This window comes from Vipera ursinii, assembly GCF_947247035.1.
Source record: "Vipera ursinii genome assembly, chromosome: 4".
Lineage (NCBI taxonomy): Eukaryota > Metazoa > Chordata > Lepidosauria > Squamata > Viperidae > Vipera > Vipera ursinii.
In genome coordinates, this window is record NC_139514.1 from 30,711,415 (window position 1) to 30,721,299 (window position 9,885).

The window sequence follows — 9,885 nt, forward strand, 5'->3', positions numbered from 1 at the left end:
CTGAGACCAGAAAGGAAGCTCTCTCATTGACGCACCGGTTGGCTAAGAAACTGAACTGCTTGCCCAGAGAGAGAGGCCGGCGCGCTCTACACACCTGGGCGCAGCCGGACAAACAGCTTGAAAGGGAGAAAAAAAAATGGGGAGGGGGGAAAGTGCCCTTCCCTCCGCCCCAAAGTAACCGCGAGGAGAAGCCAGGAAACGTGGCCGGCGAAAACTGTCCCGTCTGTTTGCATCTGCGAGGTTTCCTGGCTGTTGCGTTAGGCTGACATTCAGGAACTGCATAAGGACATTTAACAAATGCAAATGCGAGGCGAAGAGAGAGTGGCACGCGCGCCTGGCATAATCAGAGGCAAGTGGAGCAGTTAAGCTGTGCCCGTAATTGAATCTTCCGTGCCGAGATCGGTTGCCTTCAAAAACAGACTGTAGACAAGATGAGGCGAATTGACCTTCAAGCGGAGCCAAAATCCATCTTTTCAAACGTACCTTGTGCCCCGGGCTTTCCTCCCATTCTTGTCCTTCCCCCCCTTCCGAAGGTGGAGCTGTTCTGCTTGCCTGCCTTCCCTTGCAACGTCATCCCTGCAGCCTTCTGTCCTGGGAATGCCCTTCCCTGGGTCAACTTGCTACTGCTGCTGCTTGGAGCTACTGTCACCACTGCTTGCTGCAGAGAGGTCTTTCTCCAGCAGCTAGGCAAGTGAAGCCTGGCTGTATATACGAGGGACAGGGAGTTAATGCAAGTCCAGTTCTGGGTTATGGATGCAAGGCAGGTTCTTGAAGGTCTGTCTCAAACCGTAGAACCAAAGTGCTGACATGGGAGGAGAACAAAATCCAAATCAAGAGGAGAGCTTGATGGGAGGGAAACATCACTATGGTACCACCTTGGTGAAGGCAACAGATTTGGCCAGCCAGAGAAAAAGATGTTGCTAAAGACTAGGAGAATAACATGGTTTCTTTGTGCAAACCTTCTCTTCTTTATATTTGCTATTTGCCCTTTACACACAAAGGGACGCAGTGGCTCAGTGGGTTAGGACGCTGAGCTTGTCGATCGGAAGGTCGGCAGTTTGGCGGGTCGAATCCCGAGCGCCGCGTAACAGAGTGAGCGCCTGTTACTCGTCCCAGCTTCTGCCCACCTAGCAGTTCGAAAGCACGTAAAAATGCAAGTAGAAAAATAGGGACCGCTACGGTGGGAAGGTAACAGCGTTCCGTGTGCCTTTGGCGTCTAGTCATGCCGGCCACATGACCACGGAGACGTCCTCGGACAAGCGCTGGCTCTTCGGCTATGAAACGGAGATGAGCACCGGCCCCTAGAGTTGGAAACGACTAGCACGCATGTGCGGGGGAACCTTTACCTTTACCTTTACCTTTACACACAAACCCCAGCAGAATGCCTGAGACCGAGCAAAAGATATGGTGCTAGTTTACAGCGGGCACACTTCCTACAACTGTTTTCCTAGCTGAAATTCTTCTGCCGTAGCTTTTGTGCTCCTGGTAACATTCTGCTTTACTGACAGACAAAGAGGAGAACAGAACAATGCACATTCTAAGCTATGCCGGCATAACCTTTCACTATGTTTGTATTGGAACACCTGCTAACATTTCAAGGCAAATGACTGAAAGTGTGGGGGAAACATGGCAATCTGACATATCTGCAAGAAGTTGGGGAAAGCGAATGAAACCGTAGAAATTATGGTGTGATGGGAAGGAAAGAGTCGTACTCAAAAGCTGGATTGTCAGGGTATAAATTGAGAACAAGCTTGGGAGGAAAAAAATTTAGAAGGAAAAGGTATTTCTTCCTTATTTGACCTTGAACAATGTCACAGGCCTCTGCATCAAGATATTTATAGAGGTTTATAGAATGACAATGAAAAAAGGCTGTTCATAGGCTGTTCATTTTTACTAATTCTAGTAACAGCATACCCTGCATTTGCTTTCCCAACTGCAGAAAAATAATAATTCTTCATTTCTGTGCTGTTTAGATTTTATTCAGTCACCTTGGATCAGGATTTCCATTTTATTGCAGTGAAGATAGTCCTGCTAGGTGACTGATGGACTTGCCAGGAGCAGGAATTGTAATGATCATTCTTCATGTACTATCATGACCGTCTTTAAGAGGAGCATGGTTTCCCTCTGTTCAGACTGAAAATACACGTAGCTACTAACATTTGTGAGGGATATTTTTTGAATTAGTCAATTCAGAACATTGGTAGGGGGGGAAAAAACTGGTCAGGGAGGGTAAAATAACATTTGCCTCACATCACTGAACTTTTTTGTCCCAAGCAGCCTGCCAGTTTTTGAACAGAACTGGAAGCAATGAACAAATGTAGCACTATTTCTGCTTGCCACATAAGTTGCTGGAACAAGCCCCATGAGGTTTTCAGAATGTTGTATTCCTTCATGAAGCACCTTGTGAAACCATATATAAGCAACCCACGATGCTGCTGGCCTGCCAACTCGTTGATTTTATTATGAGGCTCGGAGTGTGGATTCTCTGCATGGATTTCTGGCTTAGGACCAGTGATTCTGGTGATCAGAAATGAAACTGAAAATTAGAGAACAGGTTCACACAACCTGCTAGGTTGGTTAATTTGTGGTTGTGAGTGAATGAGGAATTTAGCCAGTGGTGTCATGTGCTGTGTAAACCAGCCAATATGATTAATTCATAAACAGTGATTCAGTAATGGACTGGCAAGCAAGCACTGTGTTTCTTGTGGTGGTTCCCATCTTTTCTCTGTAGCCAGATTGAGTCAGTCTTCATGGAATGGGAGCACGACTAGTGTACAATTTGGAGATCATCTACGCACAGCTCCCACTCAAAAAGCAGATGACAGCTATCTTTTGGGAGCCTTTGCAGAAATATCTCTGTCAATTCCATCCATTATCTGGACTGGGATGGCCTTAGGGCAGTCATCCAGGCTTTGATGAGTGCATGTTTGCTCTATTGCAATGCAGTCTACATAGAGTTGCCCTTAAAAGCTACTCAGGAGCTCCAGCTTGTCCAGAATACATCATCATAGGCAATTATGGGCATATCATGGTATACTTATGTATTGCAATTGCTTCTTGACTACACTGATTATCACTTATAAAAAGGACTTCTTGACATGGGGGCTGGTTATTTGAAGGACACACTGTCACTCTTCAGTAGTTTCTGCCCAACCTATACAATTGGGTAGAGCTGACATGCCTTAAATTCCATCAATTAGAGAGCGTCACCTGATGGAATCCAAGAAGCAGACTTTTTCTTTTGTTGCAGCACTTGCTCTAGAAATGATTCCCCCCCCCCAGAGATCTACATGGTGCCCATCATGATCTTATTTAGATGACCTCTTAAAATCTGGCTCTTTTTCCAGGCCTGGACTAGAGGTGGTGGTGAAAGTCTTGTGGTATGTTTGGTTTGGTAATGCTGGTATTCTTGTATACCATTCAGAATCAAGATTGAGTTGGCTGGCTTAAAAATTAAACAGATAGGGACATTTTGACATTTATATCATAAACAAAACTAAAAATACAGTCTGATTTTCTAGTATTCATGCACTGTTCATGACAGCTAATCATAATGAAATCTAATTGTAAAGTACAATGTAGTTTCAAAACAAAGAAAATACCATGGCAATAATAAGCATATGCAGCAGATAAAATATCGAGCATGAAAAACATGCATATAATAAATCAAATGTTTAGAAAAATAAGTTTATTCCCATATGCTGAAGTGTTATCAAAAAGGAGCTAAGAATTTATAGTTTAAGTATGTGGCCACTGAGAAGTCCTTTCTTTTCTTCCTACTTTTATGGTAAAATAGCACATATAATCATGTGAAAAAGTAAATACACCCTCTTTAAGTTTTATGTTTTTACATATCAGGGCATAGTAAAATCATCTGGTCCTTAGCAATTCTTAAAAGTAGGTAAATACAACCTCAGATTAACAACAACACATGACATATTATATCCCATCATAATTTATTTTACAAAAAGAAAGACAAAATGAAGAAGTCATGTGTGAAAAACTAAGTACACTTTATGATCCAATAGCTTGTAGAACCACCTTTAACAACAATAATTTGAAGTAAGCATTTTCTGTATGATGTTCTCAGTCTCTCACATTGTTGTGGAGAAATTTGGCCCACTCTTCTTTATAACATTGCTTCAGTTCATTGAGGTTTGTGGGTATTTGTTTATGCACAGCTCTCTTGAAATCCCTCCACAGCATTTCAATTGGGTTGAGGTCTGGACTTTGACTGGGCCATTGCAACATCTTGATTATTTTCTTTTTCAACCATTCTGTTGTAGATTTGCTGGTGTGCTTGGGATCACTGTCCTCTTGCATGATCCAATGTTAGCCAAGCTTTAGCTGTTGGACAGATGTCCTCACATTTGACTCTAGAATACTTTGGTATACAGAGGAGTTCATGGAGTTCAATAACTGCAAGGTGCCCATGGCTGCAAAACAAGCCCAAATCATCACCCCTCCATCACCGTGCTTGACGATTAGTATGAGACGTTTGTGCTGATGTATTGTGTTTGGTTTTCGCCAAATGTGGCACTGTGCATTATAGCCAAACATCTCCACTTTGGTCTCGTCTGTCCAAAGGACAGTGTTACAAAAATCTTGTGATTTGTTCAAATGCTACTTTGCAAACCTAAGCCGTGCTGCCGTGTTCTTTTTAGAGAAAAGAGGCTTTTTCCTGGTAACCCTTCCAAAAAACCCCCATAAAGTTCAGTCTTTTTCCAACTGTACTGTCATGAACTTTAACATTTAACATGCTAACTGAGGACTATAGAATCTGAGATGTAATTCTTGGGTTTTTTGCAGTTTTTCTGAGCATTGTATGGTCTGACCTTAGGGTAAATTTGCTGGGACATTCACTCCTGGAAAGATTAGCATCTGTCTTGAATGATTCCACTTGTAAATAATTTTCCTCACAGTAGAATGATGGGCTTTAAATTGTTTGGAAATGGCCTTATAACCCTTCCCAGATGGATGGCCAGCAACAATTGCTTCTCTAAGATCATTGCTGATGTCTTTACCCTTTGGCATTGTGTTAACACACATCTCAATTCTGGAGAACAGCAGACACCTAAAACTTCGGTTTTTATAGATGTAGTTACATGTGCTGATGATCAGTTGATCAAGGTCACTTGATTAGTAGCACCTGGATGCTAGTTAACCTTTTCATACCTGTGGAAGCAGTAAGGGTATACTTAGTTTTTCACACATGGCTTCTCCATCTTGGCTTTCTTTTTCTAAAATAAATGATGACATGGTGTAATATGTGTTGTTCATCTGAGGTTGTATTTACCTACTTTTAAGAACCAGATGATTTTTACTATGTCCTCATACGTAAAACTATAGAACTCAAAGAGGGCATACTTACTTTTTCACATGACAGTATGTCCTCAAGTACAGCAATGTTTATTGCATTACAATTAATCCAGCTAACTAATATTTCTTATTGACCATTGATAACTGGCCAGTTTGTTTAAAAGAGATAAAACAAACTTCAGTGTATTAAGTTTTTCAACTAAAGAACAATACAAATAAGCGGAAATTGAAACATGCCCTGCTAATCCTTCTTATATACTGAACAAAAGCCATAACAAGAAGAACTCCATGCTATAATAGGATTTTTCTTCTTCTTTGTATGCCTTAAAATCTACTCTAGAGAGCTTGGGAATCCCCAACAGAGCAGCTTTTTGAATATATGGATGGTTGTTAAAGATCTGTATTTCTGGATTTGGGAAGACACAAAACATTCTTCTTTCTATTTTCCTAGGATTGGTTGGAAGAGACACTAGCCTATATCAGCAAGATGTTAGGTGACTTGGATCACCTTTCAAATGTTACATAAGTATTTTATGTTCAGACTAACCATCTGTTTGCCAGGTTCTGTAAAAAGACACCATTGCATTCTTATTAAGTTGCATCAAAAAACTGGTTACGATATTTGTGTGAGCAGCCAAAAGAACTGCAGTTGTAGTAGACACTAGACATTATCTACAATAGTGAAGTGAAGCAGACACAGAAGAATAAATTCTAAATTAAAAATATTCTTAGCATCATGTGTAGGTAATTTAAAGTAGGTTCTGTTTTGGCTTTCTGGAAATCTGGGATGGGGGTGGGGCAGACAGTTAGAACAATTCCTGACAGTTAGAACAATTAACCAGTGGAACAACCTGCCTCCAGAAGTGGTGAATGCTCCAACACTGGAAGTTTTTAAGAAGAGACTGGACAGCCATTTGCCTGAAATGGTATAGGGCAGGGGTAGGCAACTTCGGCTCTTTTATAACTCATGTACTTCAACTCTATAGCTGGCTTTTATGACTTTTATGACTCATGGACTTCAACTCTATAGCTGGCTCAGGAATTCTGGGAGTCATAAAAGAGCCGAGGTTGCCTACCCCTGGTATAGGGTTTCCTGCCTGAGCAGGGGGTTGGACTAGATGACCTCCAAGGTCCCTTCCAACAACTTCTTCTTCTGATGATGATGATGATGATGATGATGATGTATGGTAAGTAAATCCTTCTCTAGTTTCCTGCCCCTTTCCAGTGATCTGTCACTTCACAGAGTCTGGGACCAGAATGATCTTAGGCATGGTTATGACCAAAGGAGGATCAATAGTGGGTGAAAAAAAGTTTCCAATGCCTTCTTCACTCCTTCTGTCTCTACAGTTGGAATTCCACTCATTCTTCGGCAAATATATTACAATTCGATAAGATTTAAAAAGAGATCCACTGACATCATGGTTGGTTTTTCTCATTCAAGATGGAAACGGCATGAAAGTAACTAATTGGAAAGAAGCGGAGCTTTGGGCTTTATTTTCACAGAGACAAGATGATATTACACCATAACAGAGTAATAAAGTAAGTATTATACTGGGATATGGTTGATTGTATGGACATTCCTAAGGATAGTTATTTTCCACTTCAACCCAAGAAAAAAATGTCACCGGAGATGAAGAAATGAGAACCTGCAATGGAATAATACAGCTGTATTCCACTGCCTAGTTTTACTTCTCCAATTTCAAAGAATATTGGAATATTTATTCATATTTTTTATTTTACTTTTCCATCCATAAGGAATCCACAAGGTCATCTACCAATAACATTTTTTTTAAAAAAGAAAACATCCTCACAAGATATTTTAACTGAAAGAAAATATAATCCCACTCTTCAAAAGCCTGAAATCTTGTCATATTAGAAGAGATAACTTATTCCTTCTCTGGTCTCCAGAGAACAGGACTCAGTCTAATATAATAGGCCAAAGGTCCTGGTGAATATAACCATACAAACATTGGAAGAAATTTGATAATGATGGAGACATTATCTAATGGTGCAGTAGGATCTTTTTCAGTTGAGGTCTAAGCAAAAGCTTGGTGAGCCATTTCTTGGGAATGCTCCAGCACTGTATTTTCTGTATGGACAGGACAAGAAGTAGAATTAAACAAGGTCATCTCCAACTTTATGGTTTTCTGGGTCTATGACTCTCTTCCACACACCTCTAAGTGTGTATTGAAACCACATTTCCAATACGTCACCTGCACTGTTACCAGACAGGTTGCAATTATGTTTCAACTAGTTTAATTTCTAACAAAGTTAAAAGGCTGAAAACAGGCAGGGGGCAATCAATTTTATTTCCAGCTACTGTTGTGATTCCTTGCCAGCCAGTGGATCTGGCAGCTGAGTCTGAGGAATCAGATGAGGAGGAGGGGCCTGGAGTGACATTAGTCAGAGGAAGGTTCTGAGAAGCTCCAAGATTTACAGTTGGACGAGGAGCCTGAGTTGAACAGTGATAAAGAACAGTTGGGACAAATCCAGGATGCACGAAAGCGCAGGCAAGAGAAGTGAGTAGGACAGAGGAATGCAATGGGGCGGCTCCAAAGGCAAAGGAGAAGGCATTAGGAAGCCACGCCTTGGCTGAATTATAAAAGGGAAGGTGTGGGAGATGCTGGTTGCCAAAGGCAACCATTTGTGTTGAGGATTGGGTTTCTGTGGACTGTGTTTGTTTGCCTTGGACATTCAGGTCTGTGAGAATAAAAGGGGTTGTTTTTTTTCTTGCGGTTCCTGCCTGTTTCTTGGAAGAGGGGTTTCTCCTTGTGAGCATAACAAGGACTCACGTAGGCTGGGACAGAACAGCTGGCTATTAAAGAGAGTTCAAGTTTTTTCAAGTATTGAAAAAACATTTCTTTCATGATCAGTTGCAACTTTGGGAGTACCCCCATTCCATACATATTACCTTAAAGTCTCACAAAAATTGAGTTTGGCTCCTGATAATTTCATAGACATATTCACGTAACTATTTTTGGCAGCAATATATAAATACTTTATTACCTTCTAGATTTTTTTTTAAATTTCCCAATCTAGTTTACAGTTCTGGGATCTCCTGGTGGTCTCCCATCTGATGATAAAACAAGCCTGGTCCTATTTGGCTTCTGAAACCAAAAAAAGATCGGCCTGATATTACCACACAAAATACACCAGCCCGAGCAGCGCCAGCACTGAAAGAAAAAAAATGCAAGCGTGTTCCTCTGATTTCTAGTGCATGTTGTGTGCATTTGTTTAACCATTTAAAGACTAAACCAACTGTTATACTGAGAAAGAGAGGGCATCCTGTTGTGATGATACTGTTCCTTCTTTTCTGTTAAAAATCTTTTTATTTGCTGTGATACTGAAGACAACATTTCTGTAACTAGGCATTTTTCACATTAGTTTTAAACCTGGTTACTGGTTGCTGTGTTGATGGAGGGGAGGAGATGCAGGAAGAGAGCAATGCTTTTTCTAGGTCCAGAGTTTTGTGAAAGATTTTAACATGCCCCCTTACCCCTTAAACAGGGAAAATCAAACTGCCTTTTTCATTTTTGAGAGATTATGAAATTGGTTAGAAATTCACTTCAAGGATTCATATTGGTTCACTTGATGGGATTGTCTGTATTCTTCCCCCTGCCCCCCTGCATCCAGGAGGTTAGGTGTGTGATAAACAGAACAAAATTAATTGAAAATTCAACAAGCTGCAACATTGTGAAAAGAAACAAAAAAAAGTCCAACTTTGTTTTGGTTATAGATAAACTGGTGTGAAGTCAGAAAAATATTCATGAGAATACACAGGGACACGCTGATCTGGGAGAAATACAAATTGCCTATGAAGGGTTCCTAGCATTCACTATAACACCAATTCTAATAATCACTACCAATTTTAAACAAGGAATTGGAGTCCATTAATAGGAAATGGCAGTTACCTACCTAAGAATGCAATACAGTAGATGAAGCACAACTAATGGGCCATCTTGTTGTAAAGAATCATCCAGATAGTAACTTTGAGGAAGAAATGTATGAAATATTAAGAGAAAAATGCCATCTTTCCTAGAAAAGGAAAGAAACTAAAAATAAAACTCGACCATGATTCTGTTTGATATAAGAAAGAAACTCTGGCAGGGTTTTAAGATTCCATGATTCATTGAGTGACTGATTGATTATATGCTACCTATTTGTTGTCAGGTCTTCAATGGCAGGAGTAAGACAGAAGAGGAATATAAGCAGAGTGAATATGTTAAATATGAAACAAATTACAGGAAAAACAGGCAAGAAAATTACTTCTGTGCTTCTTTCTAACCCCTAAATAATAGGTCTTATCTGAGTCATGTGAAAAAAAGGGAGGGAGTGGCTTAGAATGAAAAGAGTAGCCGCAATCTAAATTGCTGCCCAACTACCAGTATGTTTCACAGGGGAAAACATTAGGGATTTCTTCTTTGCTGATCAGGTTCATTTGTTTTATTTGATCTTTCTTTTTTGCAAGTTGCTTTCTGTAAACCAAATTTGGTCCTGTTCAGTGTCCCGAGAATTATCCTTCTGACAAGCAGCCAGCCAGAAAAGATAAGTTACAAAACTTATTTT

General features: G+C 40.4%; 1 protein-coding gene across 1 annotated transcript in view; it reads left to right on the forward strand.

Annotated features, from left to right (window-relative positions):
• Positions 1 to 9,528, forward strand: part of NME7 (NME/NM23 family member 7) — a 111,157-nt gene extending 101,629 nt beyond the window's left edge. Inside the window, exons 12-13 of the transcript XR_014492550.1 lie at positions 6,761 to 6,858; positions 9,490 to 9,528. The gene's annotated coding sequence lies outside the window, so the exon portion shown is untranslated. The remainder of the gene's footprint in view (positions 1 to 6,760; positions 6,859 to 9,489) is intronic.
• Positions 9,529 to 9,885: the final 357 nt, after the last annotated feature.